This window comes from Phyllobates terribilis, unplaced genomic scaffold (assembly GCF_046119375.1).
Source record: "Phyllobates terribilis strain yellow unplaced genomic scaffold, ASM4611937v1 Scaffold_12__6_contigs__length_324123572, whole genome shotgun sequence".
Classification (NCBI taxonomy): domain Eukaryota; kingdom Metazoa; phylum Chordata; class Amphibia; order Anura; family Dendrobatidae; genus Phyllobates; species Phyllobates terribilis.
In genome coordinates, this window is record NW_027362772.1 from 50,798,625 (window position 1) to 50,816,832 (window position 18,208).

The following is an 18,208-nucleotide window of genomic DNA, read 5'->3' on the forward strand; positions in this document are numbered from 1 at the left end:
CCTGCCTGATAAAAGTCATAGGAAATGCTGTAACCTAGTCCTTAAAAGGACTGCAATCACAACTATTCCCTACTCCCAAGCTATCTGTAGATTTGTGCGAAAATTGGCTTGAAATTAACAAGGTATAGCGCACACAGCAACACCGGTGCCGTCTAACACGCAGCTGCAGCAGTGAGAAAATGGTGGCGACGGGGAAAATGGCTTGGTCTTATAGGGCAAGGACATGTGACATACACTGCCAATGACACATGCCCTTGCTTGTGTGAAAAAAAGCACTTCGCTCCGTGTGTGCGCTGCTGATAGGCTGACAGATTGCACCTCCCCACTGCAAATGTGGGAAAGAGAAAAAAAAATGGAGATCTTCATTGTTCCTGCAGAGATCCATCCCCTGCCCCTCCCCCCACCCCGCTGTACACTCAAACTGCGTATTAACATTAATTTTCATCATTACTGAGAAAAAATCCAGTTATGATTTTGGTGCACGAACAGTTATCGAACATAACCTCGAACAGCTGAATTTTTCTCAAATTGTTCGTGTTCGCCGAACGGCTCGAACACCGCCCAAAACAGCTCGAATTTGAGATTGACGAACAGTTCGAGTAGAACAACGCTCATCTCTACTTCTGACCTCTATGTTCTATGTTGTGTGTTTGTCTTTTACTGCTACAATTTCTGCTAGGAGGTGTCCAACTTTATCCCAGTCCCTAGTTCTTGTAGGGATCCCTTACTTGCATCTATAGGTCTTCGTACAGACTAGCCGAGGACTTTAGCGGGTCTGATCGCAGATTCAGGTTCCCCATTACATCGTAGGGATCCAGTTTAGTTCTAGTGTAGGGACAGATCTCCTGTCTTTCCTTAGTGCATGTAGCAGATCATAACAATGACTTCCGTTAAAACAAAGCTTCAGGTGAAGAATGATGGATGCGGTGGTGGCAAAGGAGAAAGAGCAGGAGGAACTGGGACCATTCACATCAATATCAGGCAAGTGAACCACACATGTCTAGAGGATATGCTTCTGTACCAAAAGGAGAGGTTTGGCTACACAGTTATAGGGCATGTAGTGAGTGCAATGCCTACTAAAATTTTCGAGGCACTCCAATGCCCCTTGGAAGTGACATGGAGGTCAGAGGGCCTTAACTAAACCGTTTTTTCAATTTATAGCAACTGGGTCTACTGTGCACTGTTGGCTTAAGCAGTGAATGGAAGGCATTCCAAAAATTATGAGGAACTGCAATGCCCCTTGAAACAGACGTGGATTACAGCATACTAAAAATCTTCTACCCTTTATTGGCGAGTGGGTCTCCCTTAGTGTTCGCCTATGCATTGAAAAGCAAAAGCTGACTAAAATTAGAAGGAAATGCAATGCCCGTTGGAAGAATGGTGGAGTTCGCAGTGGAATAAAAAGGCAATATCAATGCCCCTTGAACAAGTGGTGGGAGTCGCAGTAGCTTAACAAGACGGTTTTAATGCCCCTTGGAAAAGTGGTGAATGTCGCAGTGGAATAAAAAGACAATATCAATGCCCCTGGAAAAAGTGGTGAAGGTCGCAGTAGCTTAGCAAGATGGTTTTAATGCCCCTTGAAAGAAACGTGGAGGTCGCAGTGGAATAAAAAGACAATATCAATGCCCCTGGGAAAAGTGGTGGAGGTCGCAGTAGCTTAACAAGACGGTTTTAATGCCCCTTGGAAGAGATGTGGAGGTTGCAGTAGCTTAACAAAACGGATTTAAAGCCCCTTGGAAAAGTGGAGAAGGTCGCATTAGCTTAACAAGACGGTTTTAATGCCCCTTGGAAGAGACGTGGAGGTTGCAGTTGCTTAACAAGATGGTTTAAATGCCCCTTGGAAGAGACATGGAGGTCGCAGTATCTTAACAAGATGGTTTTAATGCCCCTGGGAAAAGTGGTGGAGGTCGCATTAGCTTAACAATATGGTTTTAATGCCCCTTGGAAGAGACGTGGAGGTTGAAGTAGGTTTACAAGACAGTTTTAATGCCCCTTGGAAAAGTGGTGGTGGTCGCAGTGGATTAAAAAGACAATATCAATGCCCCTGAGAAAAGTGGTGGAGGTCACAGTAGCTTAACAAGATGGTTTTAATGCCCCTTGGACGAGACGTGGAGATCGCAGTGGAATAAAAAGACAATATCAATGCCCCTGAGCAAAGTGGTGGAGGTCACAGTAGCTTAACAAGACAGTTTTAAAGCTCCTTGGAAAAGTGGTGGAGGCTGCAGTAGCTTAACAAGACAATTTTAATGCCCCTTGGAAGAGACGTGGAGGTCGCAGTAGTTTAACAAGACGGTTTTAATGCCCCTTGGAAGAGTGGTGGAGGTCACAGTAGCTTAACAAGACAGCTTTAATGCCCCTTGGAAAATTGGTGGAGGTCGCAGTAGCTTATCAAGACAGCTTTAATGCCATTTGGAAAAATTGTGAAGGTTGCAGTTTCTTAACAAGACGGTTTTAATGCCCCTCGGAACAGTGGTGGAGGTCGCATTAGCTTAACAAGACGATTTTAATGCCCCTTGGAAGAGATGTGGAGGTTGCACTAGCTTAACAAGATGGTTTAAATGCCCCTTGGAAGAGACGTGGAGGTCGCAGTAGCTTAACAAGACGGTTTTAATGCCCTTGGAAGAGTGGTGGGGGTCATATTAGCTTAACAAGATGGTTTTAATGCCCCTTAGAAGAGACGTGGAGGTTGCAGTAGCTTAACAGGACGGTTTTAATGCCCCTTGGAAAAGTGGTGGAGGTCGCAGTGGAATAAAAAGACAATATCAATGCCCCTGAGAAAAGTGGTGGAGGTCACAGTAGCTTAACAAGATGGTTTTAATGCCCCTTGGAAGAGACGTGGACGTCGCAGTGGAATAAAAAGACAATATCAATGCCCCTGGGAAAAGTGGTGGAGGTCACAGTAGCTTAACAAGACAGTTTTAATGCCCCTGGGAAAAGTGGTGGAGGTCGCAGTAGCTTAACAAGACAGTTTTAATGCCCCTTGGAAGAGACGTAGAGGTCGCAGTAGTTTAACAAGACGGTTTTAATGCCCCTTGGAAGAGTGGTGGAGGTCACAGTAGCTTAACAAGACAGCTTTAATGCCCCTTGGAAAAGTGGTGGAGGTCGCAGTAGCTTATCAAGACAGCTTTAATGCCATTTGGAAAAATTGTGAAGGTCGCAGTTTCTTAACAAGACGGTTTTAATGCCCCTCGGAACAGTGGTGGAGGTCGCATTAGCTTAACAAGACGATTTTAATGCCCCTTGGAAGAGATGTGGAGGTTGCACTAGCTTAACAAGATGGTTTAAATGCCCTTTGGAAGAGACGTGGAGGTCGCAGTAGCTTAACAAGATGGTTTTAATGCCCCTTGGAAGAGTGGTGGAGGTCACATTAGCTTAACAAGACTGTTTTAATGCCCCTTGGAAGAGACGTGGAGGTTGCAGTAGCTTAACAAGATGGTTTAAATGCCTCTTGGAAGAGACGTGGAGGTTATTGTGGTTTAACAAGATGGTTTTAATGCCCCTTACAAGCGCCATGCAGTACAGCATATTAAAAACATTATTCCCATTATTGGGGAGTGGGTGTCCCATAGTTTTTGCTTATGCCTTCCAAGCAAAAACTGCCAAAAATTAGGACGGAGGAACTTGCAATGCTGACAACACAGACCATGGTCACCCTGGTGGTATAGTGGTGGTGGAGGCTGAGGATAAGGAGAAGAGCAAAAAATAGCCGAATTGCCGACTCTGCTGTCATTTGGTGGTGATGAGATGTCTGGCCGAATCCAGCCCTTGTTCATTTTGATAAGGATCAGCTTGTCAGCATTGTCAGTTGACAGGCGAGTGCGCTTATCAGTTATAATTTCCCCCAGCGGCACTAAAATCACGCTCCGATAACATGCTAGCGGCAGGGCAGGCCAGAACTTCCATGGCGTACAGAGCGAGTTCATTCCAAGTGTCCAGCTTGGATACCCAATAATTAAAAGTCACAGAGGAATCACGGAGGACGCTGGTACGGTCGGCAAAGTACTCCTTACCCATCTTTTGAAACTTTCCACTCCTTGTGAGAGTACCCAGCGCCGCAGGGCCTGTAAGCTGGTCGGGTCTCAGAAAACTGTCGCAGAAGGTTGACAGTGTTCCCCTGCTTCTGCTGGATTGGAGTTGTGTCTCTCTCACCTGTACGCCTTGGTTGATTAACGAACTGTGACCTCTGCCGCTAGCGTGTTCAGATGGGAATTTTTTTTAACAGTTCTGCAGCAAGGGCCTTCTGGTACTGCCCCATTTTTGAAGACCTCTCCACCTCAGGAATAAGAGAGTGAAAGTTCTCCTTGTAGCGGGCGTCTAAAAGTGTCACCAACCAGTAATGACTGTCACACAACATTTTGACAACGCGAGGGTGACGGTTAAGGCAGCGTAACATAAAGCCAGCCATGGGTGCCAGATAACGGGCAAGACTTCCGTGTCCTCACCAAGATGATGACTGACCATGCTCTCCTCCTCCTCCCCCCTGTCCTCAGGCCACCCACGCTGAACCGACGGTATGATAGTTGTACAGGTACCACGATCTACAGCGCATGATACCAGATCCTGTTCTTCCTCCTCCTCCTCTCCCTCATTGTCCCCCAATGCACATTGGTATGAGATGAGGCTGGGCTGTGTGCAATCGCCCGCTATGGCTTCTTGATCCATCTAACATACTCTGGCTGCAATGCCTCCTCTTTAATTCTCTGCAGAGAGCATTGCAAAGGACAGACAAGTGGGATGCTGATGCTAATGATGGCGTCATCGCCACTCACCATCTTGGTGGACTCCTCAAAGTTTGTCAGGATGGTACATATGTCAGACATCCAGGTTCACACCTGAGGTCTTATGTGTGGAGTCTGACCTGAATATCGACGGCCTTGTTGCAGCTGGTACTCCACAACTGCTCTCTTCTGCTCACAAATCCTTTGCAACATGTTGAGGGTACAGTTTAAGTGTGTGGGGATATCACAGGTGTGCAGGAACCTGCAAACGCTGCTGCAACAAAGCAAGGTTGGTGGAAGCTGCAGCCGACTTCTGAAAATGAGCTGACAGGCGGCGTACTTTGACGAGCAGATCTGGCAACTCAGGGTACGATTTAAGAAACAGCTGAACCACGAAGTTAAGCACATGAGCCAGGCATGGTACGTGTGTGATCTCGCCTCGCCTCAGGTTGCGGCCATTGTCACACACGACCATGCCTGGACCTAGGTTCAGCGGTCTCAGCCACAGATCTGCCTGCTCTTTCACAGCTGTCCACAACTCACAAGCAGTGTGAGGTTTATCACCTAAGCTTATGAGTTTCAGCACAGCCTGTTGCCGCTTGGCTGAGGCAGTACTGTAATGCTTCCAGCTTGTAACTGATGTGGTGATTAGTGTTGAGCGATACCTTCCGATATCAGGAAATATCGTATCGGATTGGATCGGGCCGATACCCAAAAAGTATCGGATATCGCCGATTCCGATACCGGAAACCAATGCAAGTCAATGGGACACAAATATCGGAATGAAAATAAACCCTTTCTTTCCTTGTAGGTTAATTCTACATGAAGTAAAACAACTAAGAATAATGTAGAATGACATGAAAAGCCGGCAATTCAGCAGCGGCATTCACCGGTACCCGACAATTTACAACAGAAAGAATAGAGCATCACACATAGATTAGATAGATAGAAACATGTCAGTCACATATATATGAAGTACAGTGACAGTGTTGCTTACTGTACTTGTCATTTAGTGTAAAGGATTTATTAAAAAAAATATTAGTGTTTTCGTGCACCGTCTCTTTAAAAAAGCCGGCCGGCAATTCAGCAGCGGTACCCGACAATTTATAACAGACAGAATAGAGCTTCACACATAGATTAGATAGATAGAAACATGTCAGCCACATATATAAGAAGTACAGTGACAGTGTTGCTTACTGTACTTGTCATTTAGTGTAAAGGATTTATTTAAAAAAATAATAGTGTTTTCATGCACCGTCTCTTTAAGAAAGCCGGCCGGCAATTCAGCATCTGTACCCGACAATTTAGAATAGAAAGAATAGAGAATCACACATAGATTAGATAGATAGAAACATGTCAGTCACATATATATGAAGTACAGTGATAGTGTTGATTACTGTACTTGTCATTTAGTGTTAAAATAAAGGATTTATTTAAAAAAAAATTGGCGTGGGGTTCCCCTTAATTTTAGGCTCTAGCGGAGGTTAAGCAGACAGCTGGGGCAAATGTTTGAAGCCTGGGAAGGGGGTAATACCCATGGAGCTTCCCAGGTACTAATATCAGCCCCCAGCTGAATACCTAGCCTTTACTAGCTATTAAAATGGGGGAACCCCCCCAAAAAAATAACGTGGGGTCCCCCCTAATTTAATAGCTAGCACAGGCTAGGCAGACAGCTGGGGGCTGATATTAATAGCCCAGGAAGGGTGCCATGAATATTGGCCCCCTCCCAGGCTAGAAACACCAGCCGTCAGCCGCCCCAGAAATGGCGCATCCATAGGATGCGCCAATTCTGGCACTTAGCCTCGCTCTTCCACGCTGCCCTGGTGCGGTGGCAGGGGGTAATAGGGATGGGGTTGATGTCAGCTTATAATGCCAGCTGACATCAAGCCCAGGTTAGTAATGGAGAGGCGTCTATAAGACACCCCCATTACTAACCCCATAGTCAAAGTTAAAGAAAAACACAAACACCCAGAATAAAGTCCTTTAATTGAAATAAAGACACAATCCTTTATTGTTCTAAATTAAACCATACTTACCATCACGCCCATTCCAGCTGAAGCCAACGATCTCCTGCAATAAAAGTAAAATAATAAAGCAACCTCATCCTTACGTTTCCATGGTTCCCACGACAGCTTCAGCTCTGCTACATCGAGATGACAGGCTGGACCGCAGCAGAACGCTGCCATCCAGCCTGTCATCCCGCAGACACTGAGAAGCGCAGGCATGCTTGCGCTCCTCAGTGTCTCTCTGTGACGTCATCCAGATGAGCCGAGTTCATGTCCAATGAACTCAGCTCACCTCATGCACGTCACTGACAGCGTGGGAAAATTCTCACGCTGAAGTGCTGAGTGCAGGAGAATTTTCCCACGCTGTCAGTGACGTACATGAGGTGAGCGTGGATGTGGAACGTGGATGTGGACGTTGATGCTGTTTCTTGAGAAACTGCCATAACAAGTGAAGACTGAGAGGAGGGGGCATCTTTGCATGCAGTATGGACAGGGGATTTCCTTGCACGCACAACCGGGGGTTCTATCACATGCTCAACAGCGGAAGAAGCAGTGGTGACACCCACTGACACTGGTTGTGGACCCTGGGGTTTGCCCCACAAAGTCGAGTGCTTTGCTGCCATGTGCCTGATAATGCTGGTGGTGGTCAGACTGGTAGTTTTGTCACCCCTGCTGATGCTGGCATGGCAGAAGGTGCAAATGGCCTTTTTGGGGTTATCAGCAGAGTCTTTAAAAAATTCCAGACTCTGGAAGACCTACCGGTTTTACTGGCAACATCCCTCGTGTTGGTGTTAGGGGGAACTGTTGCCTGCCTTCTGTGTGTGGCCACCACACTGCTTCTTCCTGCCTGTTGGGGTACTCTGCCTCCCACCCCCTGTGTGCTGCTGGCATCACTCTGCGTGTCCTCCTTCCACGTTGGGTCAGTTACTAGATCATCCACCACATCCTCCTCTTCCACTTGCGCACCACGATCCTCCTCCTCACTTCGTGGCAATTGTGTCTCATCATCGTCCACCTCTTGTGAAAAGTGTTGAGCCACCCCCGTAGTGTTCGAGTTAGGTTCGGTTCGTCAAACACCCGTATGTTCGCCGAACTGTTCGTCGAACACCTTCGAACACCATTAAATCCAATGGCAGGCAAACAAAAACACATAGAAACACATAGAAAACACCTTCAAAGGTGTCCAAAAGCTGACAAACTGCTCAGAAGACACAACTAACACATGGAAAAGTGACAAGTACATATAGTCATGCGAAAAGAAAAGAGGTGGAGGAGTAAAAGGAGGGGGAGACACAGATATAGGCATGTCATGCCCTTCTAAAACCAAAAAAGTGCGAAGCCGACACAGCCAGTCCGTTCCTGCCCGTGCGACCTCCGTGTCGCCGGGTTTGTGCCAGAGCTGCGGTGGACCCTGACGGCCAGGCCCCCTCTCCCAATACTGGTGCATGTCCGCTGGTGGGTCGAGAGAGGCCCCCTGTGGTGGAGGCAGGTCTAAGCTTTTTAATTTAAATTGTCTCTCTAATTTGAATGAATACACTTTAAATCCTTTTACAAGGATCTATTGGAGGGCAAGTCTCATGCCAGCAGCCGCGTAATTCCAGCTCCAGTAGCGTCCACTAAAGCTGCTGCAGTTAAAAAGCTTTTATAAGGATCGAGCTCGGCGGTCCACCACAAGGCATCCTACCGCCAGTCCCAACCCCTATGCCTTGGGGTGCCTCCCGATGCTCTTCACTGAGTATCCCGGGGGCCCGAAGCATTTCCTTTGAAAAAATTAAGTGTCCAAACTACAGGTGGTGTAGCTTGCTTAACAGCTGGGATAATCCGCTGACTAGCAGACACTGCTACTAGGCACAAAGTATTTCCTGGGCTAGATGCAGTTAAAAATTTGTAATTAGATACTCTCGTTGGATGCTGAGAAAGCATTTCATAGAGTCTCCTCTCACGCCATATATTATTCTCTTAAAAAGCTTTGGGTAGAGGTCTAGGGGACCCTTTTATAGCCCAAATCACGGCCCTGTATCGCAATACGTCACCTAGGCTGAAGATAAATGGAACTGTAGCACCCCGAGGGCTCGGTTGCTACAGAGGTATTGCACCTCACCCAGAGGTGTGATATCTCACTCTCAGGTAAGGATGGAGTGTGGATCAGGACCCCGACACCTGCATGCATTACACCACATTGCCGTGGGGCAGGGCGACCAATATGCCTCTGAGATGGGCACGACAGTCCCTGTCCCTGGCTGGAGTGGGGGGAGGGAACACCGAGGAAGGGAACCCTGTAGTGCAGGAGCAGGGAGGAAGCAGTTCCTGGGTGCATTGAGAAGGGAGTATAAAAGGTGGGCACCATCTTAGTTCAGTGCAGAGAAGTCTGAGCAGAAGTGACAGGGAGCAGGGGCTCTGCATGAGCTCTGCTCCGGAGGCGGGCCTAGTAACAGAGGGCCAGGCCTGGAAGAGGGAGAAGGAAGGAAGAGGAGCGGAAAAGGCTCCAGGAACGAGGAACGAAGGGATCCCAGGGGTGCGGACGGGCGAGTCACCACCGCACGCCCGAATCCACCTGCGTGGAGGGGTCAGGCCAAAGGGGGAGACCGGTCCCCGAAACTAGTGGAGGCGGGAAACGACCCTCAGCTAGAAACCGGAGGCTGTGACATTTTATGTGGCGCAGCCCCTCGTTACACCCGCTAGGAAGTCACAATATAGGGTCAGGGAAACTGGCGCCAAGTTTACCAAGAGGAGGCCCGAGGCAGCCGGACAGAAGCGTTGGTAAAAAAGGCCAGACAAAGGACACACAAAGGGGGTCCTGTGAAGCGCTCCAAAGTTATCTGGGAGTTGTCTGTGCCCCTTACCTGGTGAGCACAGTACGACGTGGGCAGCTGTTACCTGCAGAAGTGGTCTGGATAATAAGAAGTGTGAGTAAAGGCCCTGGACTGCATCACTGACTCCGTGTCGTTACTGCTGCTGCCCTGCACCATCACCCCCATCCTCCGCATACACTGCCCTGAGGCTATACTCCTCTCATGGGGAGTGATACTACGCTCTGCTGCACCCACAACACCAGCCTCAGCGGTCTGCCCTGCAGCGGAGGTTCACTCTGACCACAATCTACGGGTGGCGTAGTCGGACATTTAAACATCAAAACCACATAAATAGTTCCGCCACTGGATGGACCGCCCTGAGCCACGGAACCGGGTCGCCACCACGGAGACTAGAATCCCCAGCATTCATCAAAAAGGGTCCGGCTCCGGGTGTCCCAAGGCCCAGGGGGCGCGTCAGAACATTTTCATCACCTTTCATAATCACCAATGGGACAAGGCAGGGATGTCCTCTGTCCCCTCTCTTATACATCCTAGTGACGGAGCACCTGCTCTCATCAATTCGCCATAACCCCAATATTAGGTGGATTGAGGTGGGAGGCACCGATTACAAGTGCTCTCTATTTGCTGATGATGTCCTACTATATATCACTCAATCACATATATCCATCCATGCTGTTATGGCTGAAATAGATCACTTTGTTACATGGTCAAATTTTAAAATCAATGCAGCGAAGTCTGAGGCCCTCGATGTCTCCCTCCCCAAATCCATACAGGATTCCATCCAGTCCAACTTTCCCTTTGCCTGACCCTCACAGGGTATCAAATTCTTAGGAATTCCTATTCATAGAGACCTCTCCCATCTATGTTATCTTAATTTTGGGCCCTTTATTCAACAACTCCATACAGACCACGGTTGGCAAGTTAGAACTGTAAGATTCACTACGTGAACCACTGGTGTTTTGTGGAAAAGCACATGTACACTGTGTTCCAAATTATTATGCAAAAAGTGTTTAGGAGTGATAAGGGAAGAATTTGTTTGTTTGTCAGTTAAACTCATTGATGGTGATGTGTGTCAGGGCTCTTTATATCACTGTAAGCAATTGAGGACACCTGTGCTAATTAGTTTGGCAGGTGTGTCCAATGAAAGGCAAGACTACTTAAGAAGGCTGTCCCACATTATTAAGCAGCCTACATTTTCTGACAAAATGGGAAAGAAAAAGGATGTGTCGGCTGCTGAGAAGCAACAAATTGTGGAGTGTTTAGGTCAAGGCATGACTACAATCAACATTGCCAAGACACTTCATCCTGATCATCGCACAATCAAGAAGTATGTAGCTGATTCACAGTACACACGTGTGCGTGCTGATAAGGGAAAATTGAGGACTCTTTTCTACAGGCAATTACGTCAGGTTAAAAGAGCAGTGGCAAAAAAGCCTTGTCATAGCAGCAGACAAGTTTTTGAAGCTGCTGGTGCCTCCAACGTCCCCTGAACAACAAGATGCAGAGTCCTTCAGAGGTTTGCAGCTGTGCGTAAGCCATCCTGTCGACCTCCTCTATCCACTGCACACAAGCAGAAACTGCTCCAGTGGGCCAAACAATACATGAAGACTGACTTCAAAACAGTTTTGTTCACTGTTGAGTGCCGTGCAACGCTTGGTGGTCCAGATGGATGGAGTGGAGGATGGCTGGTTGATGGACACCCCACACAAACACGGCTACAGCACCAACAAGGAGGAGGTGGAGTAATGTTTTGGGCTGGAATCATGGGGAAAGAGATTGTCGGCCCCTTTAGGATCCCTGAAAGGGTAAAAGATGAACTCAATAATGTATGTGGAGTTTCTCAAAGAGCACTTCCTGCCATGGTTCAAGAAGAAGGACCGTGTATTCCACATCAAGATCATTTTCATGCATGATAATGCACTGTCTCATGCTGCACATAACACATCTGCATTTCTGGCTGATATGGGCATAAAAGGGGACAAACTTATGGTGTGACCCCCATGCTCCCCTGACCTCAACCCCATTCAGAACCTCTGGAGCATCATCAAAAGGAGTGTCTATGATGGCGGGAGGCAGTTCACATCTAAGCAACAGCTCTGGGAGGGTATTCTGTCCTCATGCAAAACAATTGAAGCAGAAACCATCCAAAACCTGACAAATTCAATGGACGAGACAGTTCAGAAGCTCCTTTCGAACAAGGGGTCCTATGTGCAAATGTAACATCACCTAGAATAAAGTTTTGAGTTGAAAACTGGTTGATTTCAGTTTGTAATAACCTGCTAATGCTTATAATTTCAAAAATGACCATTTTTTTGTTCTTTATTAAAAAGAAAAGGTTGATCGAAGAGTGTGGAGGATCTAAGAGTGTGGCAACCCAGTAGTCAGGATTACTTCGAATTCTGACAATCTGAGGGTCATGTTGCAGGTAGTGCAGCAAGAAGGCAGTTATGTGTCTTGGGCATCTAGGAGACCCAAAATTATTTTCCGGGCTAGATGCAGCTAAAAATTATTATTAATTTTAAATCTGGTGGAGCTTAGTATAGATGGCCTAATAGAATCAGTACTGCACACTGCTACAAAGCCCAAATTATTTTCCAGCCAAGATACAGAAAAACATGATTAGTAATTTTAACTCTGGTAGAGCTTAGTATAGATGGCCTAATAGAATCAGTACTGCACACAGCTACAAAGCCCAAATTATTTTCCAGCCAAGATACAGATAAACATGATTAGTAATTTTAAAGATTAAAATGGTTGGTGAGGTGATTTTAACAAATCATCAAGCTTTTACTCTCCCCAGGATGACACAGGGGTAGAAAAGTCGTTTCGGATCCATGATTTGTTCATCTTTATGAACGTGAGTCTGTCTATATTATCAGTGGAGAGCCGCGTGCGCTTATCTGTCAGCACACCAACAGCAGCGCTGAACACACGTTCAGACAGAACGCTGGCTGCGGGGCATGACAAGATCTCCAAGGCGTAAGTGGCGAGATCCGGCCATTTATCCAGATTGGAAGCCCAAAAAGAGCAAGGGTCCAGTGACACAGTCATGGCTTCAATGTTTACTTGGAGATACTCCTGTACCATCGTCTCTAGGCGTTGACTATGTGTCAGACTTCTTGTCTCCTGTGGCCTTGCAAAGGATGGGCTAAAAAAGTGGTGAAATGATTGCGCAAAATTGATGCTACCAGCAGATACTGTGTTTCTGTTACGGTTTGAGTGCTGAACACTCGACGGTCCCACGGTTGGCAAGTTGGAACTGTGAGATTCACTACGTGCACCACTGGTGTTTTGTGGAAAAGCACATGTAAGATTCTGCGGCAGTCTCTGCTGATACTCGTGCATGCGTGCATCCCTTTCTATGGCATGAATAATTTCTACAAATTTACTTTTGTACCGGGGATCTAACAGTGTGGCAACCCAGTAGTCAGGATTATTTCTAATTCTCACAAGTCGAGGGTCATGTTGCAGGTAGTGCAGCAAGAAGGCACGCATGTGTCTTGCGTATCCAGGAGCACCAAGTCCCTGTTGTGTTTGTGGCGAGGTAACAATCATGCTTCCTTCCTCTGTCCTCTCCCCCCAACCTCGCACAACAGAAATGTGATCAAGGTCTCCCTCATCTGATGAGTCTTCCATCAGTTCGTCCTCCACTTCTTCCTGGGCTCCTGCACCTTCCTCACTAGTTTGGCTGCTACCATGCTCCTTGGTAAAACCATCTCCCCACCCTCACATGCCTGCCGCCTTGGTGCTGCCGAACGTCTGGACCTTGCAGATGTTAGCCCTTCCGCATACAACTCCTCCTCCTCTACTTCCTCCACCTCCTCTTGTGCCACCACCTGACTCCGAATTCTGTTTAACATGTGCTCCAGCATGTAAATCACCGGAATAGTCATGCTGATAATGACATCGTCAGCACTAAACATTTTCTTCGCCATTTCAAAACTGTGCAGAAGGGTGCATAGGGCCCTGATCTGAGACCACTCCTCCAGCGTGATTTGCCCCACCTCTGGATCTCGTTGGCCCAGACTATATGTCAGAACGTATTGCACCAGGGCTTGTCGGTGCTGCCACAGTCGCTGCAACATGTGCAGAGTGGAATACCACCGGATAGGCACATCGCATTTTAGCTGGTGAAGTGGCAGGCCCAACGACTTCTGTAGAGATGTAAGTCGCTGAGCTGCGGGATGCGAACGGCGGAAGTGAGCACACAGCGACCGTGCCCTCTGCAGAAGGGCATCTAGTCCGGGATAGTGGGCTAAAAATTGCTGGACAACCAGGTTCAACACGTTAGCCATACAAGGCACTAGTGTTGAGCTACCCCCGTAGTGTTCGAGTTCGGTTCGGTTCGTCGAACACCCGTGTGTTCGCCGAACTGTTCGTCGAACTGTTCGTCGAACACCTTCGAACACCGTTAAAACCAATGGCAGGCAAACAAAAACACATAGAAACACATAGAAAACACCTTCAAAGGTGTCCAAAAGCTGACAAACTGCTCAGAAGACACAACTAACACATGGAAAAGTGACAAGTACATATAGTCATGCGAAAAGAAAAGAGGTGGAGGAGTAAAAGGAGGGGGAGACACAGATATAGGCATGTCATGCCCTTCTAAAATCCAAAAAGTGAGAAGCCGACACGTTCAGTCCGCTCCTGCCCGTGCCACCTCCGCGTCGCCGGGTTTGTGCCAGAGCCGCGGTGAACCCTGACGGCCAGCCCCCCTCTCCCAATACTGGTGCCTGTCCGCTGGTGGGTCGAGCGAGCCCCCCTGTGGTGGAGGCAGCTCTAAGCTTTTTAATTTAAATTGTCTCTCTAATTTAAATGAATACACTTTAAATCCATTTACAAGGATCTATTGGAGGGCAAGTCTCATGCCAGTAGCCGCGTAATTCCAGCTTCAGTAGCGTCCACTAAAGCTGCTGCAGTTAAAAAGCTTTTATAAGGATCGAGCTCGGCTGTCCACCGCAAGGCATCCTACTGCCAGTCCCAGCCCCTATGCCTTGGGGTGCCTCCTGCTGCTCTTCACTGAGTATCCCGTGGTCCCGAAGCATTTCCTTTGAAAAAATTAAGTGTCCAAACTACAGGTGGTGTAGCTTGCTTAACAGCCGGGATAATCCGCTGACTAGCAGACACTGCTACTAGGCACAAATATTTCCTGGACTAGATGCAGTTAAAAATTTGTAATTAGATACTCTCGTTGGATGCTGAGAAAGCATTCCATAGAGTCTCCTGGCACGCCATATATGATTCTCTTAAAAAGCTTGGGGCAGGGGTCTATGGGACCCTTTTATAGCCAAAATCACGGCCCTGTATCGCAATACGTCACCTAGGCTGAAGATAAATGGAACTGTAGCACCCTAAGGGCTCGGTTGCAACAGAGGTATTGCACCTCACCCAGAGGTGTGATATCTCACTCTCAGGTAAGGATGTAGTGTGGATCAGGACCCGACACCTGCATGCATTACACCACATTGCCGTGGGGCAGGGCGACCAATATGCCCCTGAGATGGGCACGACAGTCCCTGTCCCTGGCTGGAGTGGGGGGAGGGAACACTGAGGAAGGGGAACCCTGTAGTGCAGGAGCAGGGAGGAAGCAGTTCCTGGGTGCATTGAGAAGGGAGTATAAAAGGTGGGCACCATCTTAGTTCAGTGCAGAGAAGTCTGAGCAGAAGTGGCAGGGAGCAGGGGCTCTGCATGAGCTCTGCTCCGGAGGCGGGCCTAGTAACAGAGGCCCAGGCCTGGAAGAGGGAGAAGGAAGGAAGAGGAGCGGAGAAGGCTCCAGGAACGAGGAACAAAGGGATCCCAGGTGTGCGGACGGGCGAGTCGCCACCGCACGCCCGAATCCACCTGCGTGGAGGGGTCAGGCCAAAGGGGGAGACCGGTCCCCGAAACTAGTGGAGGCAGGAAACGACCCTCAGCTAGAAACAGGAGGCTGTGACATTTTATGTGGCGCAGCCCCTCGCTACACCCGCTAGGAAGGCACCACATAGGGTCAGGGAAACTGGCGCCAAGTTTACCAAGAGGAGGTCCGAGGCAGCCGGACAGAAGGGTTGGTAAGAAAGGCCAGACAAAGGACACACAAAGGGGGTCCTGTGAAGCGCTCCAAAGTTATCTGGGAGTTGTCTGAGCCCTTCACCTGGTGAGCACCGTACGACGTGGGCAGCCGTTACCTGCAGATGTGGTCTGGATAATAAGAACTGTGAGTAAAGGCCCTGGACTGCATCACTGACTCCGTGTCGTTACTGCTGCTGCCCTGCACCATCACCCCCATCCTCCGCATACACTGCCCTGAGGCTATACTCCTCCCGTGGGGAGTTATGCTACGCTCTGCTGCACCCACAACACCAGCCTCAGCGGTCTGCCCTGGAGCGGCGGTTCACTCTGACCGCAATCCACGGGTGGCGTAGTCGGACATTTAAACATCAAAACCACATAAATAGTTCCGCCACTGGTTTGACCGCCCTGAGCCACGGAACCGGGTCGCCGCCACGGAGACTACAACCACCAGCATCCACCAAAAAGGGTCCGGCTCCGGGTGTCCCAAGGCCCAGGGGGCGCGTCAGAACATTTTCATCACCTTTCACAATCACCAATGGGACAAGGCAGGGATGTTCTCTGTCCCCTCTCTTATACATCCTAGTGACGGAGCACCTGCTCTCATCAATTCGCCATAACCCCAATATTAGGTGGATTGAGGTGGGAGGCACCGAGTACAAGTGCTCTCTTTTTGCTGATGATGTCCTAGTATATATCACTCAATCACATATATCCATCCATGCTGTTATGGCTGAAATAGATCACTTTGTTACATGGTCAAATTTTAAAATCAATGCAGCGAAGTCTGAGGCCCTCGATGTCTCCCTCCCCAAATCCATATAGGATTCCATCAAGTCCAACTTTCCCTTTGCCTGGCCCTCACAGGGTATCAAATACTTAGGAATTCCTATTCATAGAGACCTCTCCCATCTATGTTATCTTAATTTTGGGCCCATTATTGAACAACTCCATACAGACCACGGTTGGCAAGTTAGAACTGTAAGATTCACTGCGTGAACCACTGGTGTTTTGTGGAAAAGCACATGTACACTGTGTTCCAAATTATTATGCAAAAAGTGTTTAGGAGTGATAAGGGAAGAATTTGTTTGTTTGTCAGTTAAACTCATTGATGGTGATGTGTGTCAGGGCTCTTTATATCACTGTAAGCAATTGCAGACACCTGTGCTAATTAGTTTGGCAGGTGTGTCCAATGAAAGGCAAGACTACTTAAGAAGGCTGTCTCACATTATTAAGCAGCCTACATTTTCTGCCAAAATGGGAAAGAAAAAGGATGTGTCGGCTGCTGAGAAGCAACAAATTGTGGAGTGTTTAGGTCAAGGCATGACTACAATCAACATTGTGCGATGATCAGGATGAAGTGTCTTGGCAATCAAGAAGTATGTAGCTGATTCACAGTACACACGTGTGCGTGCTGATAAAGGCAAATTGAGGACTCTTTCCTACAGGCAATTACATCAGGTTGAAAGAGCAGCGGCAAAAAAGCCTTGTCATAGCAGCAGACAAGTTTTTGAAGCTGTTGGTGCCTCCAACGTCCCCCGAACATCAAGATGCAGGGTCCTTCAGAGGTTTGCAGCTGTGCATACGCCATCCTGTCGACCTCCTCTATCCACTTCACACAAGCAGAAACGGCTCCAGTGGGCCAAACATTACATGAAGACTGATTTCAAAACTGTTTTGTTCACGGATGAGTGCCGTGCAGCGCTCGATGGTCCAGATGGATGGAGTGGAGGATGGCTGGTTGATGGACACCCCACGCAAACACGGCTACAGCGCCAACAAGGAGGAGGTGGAGTAATGTTTTGGGCTGGAATCATGGGGAGAGAGATTGTCGGCCCCTTTAGGATCCCTGAAGGCGCTAAAGATGAACTCCATAATGTATGTGGATTTTCTCAAACAGCACTTCCTGCCATGGTTCAAGAAGAAAACCGTGTATTTCACAGCAAGATCATTTTTTTGCATGATAATGCACCATCTCATGCTGCACATAAAACATCTGCATCTCTGGCTGATATGGGCATAAAAGGGGACAAACTTATGGTGTGACCCCCATGCTCCCCTGACCTCTACCCCATTCAGAACCTTTGGAGCATCATTAAAAGGAGTGTCTATGATGGCGGGAGGCAGTTCACATCTAAGCAACAGCTCTGGGAGGGTATTCTGTCCTCATGCAAAACAATTGAAGCAGAAACCATCCAAAACCTGACAAATTCAATGGACGAGAGAGATCAGAAGCTCCTTTCGAACAAGGAGTCCTATGTGAAAATGTAACATCACCTAGAATAAAGTTTTGAGTTGAAAACTGTTTGATTTCAGTTTCTAACAACCTGCTAATGCTTATAATTTCAAAAATGACCATTTTTTTGGTCTTTATTAAAATGAAAAGGTTGATCGAAAAGTTTGGGGGATCTAAGAGTGTGGCAACCCAGTAGTCATGATTACTTCGAATTCTGACAATATGAGGGTCATGCTGCAGGTAGTGCAGCAAGAAGGCACTTATGTGTCTTGCGCATCTCGGAGCCCCAAAATTATTTTCCGGGCTAGATGCAGCTAAAAATTATTATTAATTTTAAATCTGGTGAAGCTTTAGTATAGATGGCCTAATAGGATCAGTGCTGCA

The 18,208-nt window shown here is 47.8% G+C and overlaps 1 protein-coding gene across 1 annotated transcript in view; it reads right to left on the reverse strand.

Annotated features, from left to right (window-relative positions):
• LOC141173045 (phospholipase A2 inhibitor and Ly6/PLAUR domain-containing protein-like) overlaps nt 1–18,208 on the reverse strand; it is a 117,688-nt gene that overhangs the window by 68,434 nt on the left and 31,046 nt on the right. The gene's annotated exons all lie outside the window — the stretch shown is intronic.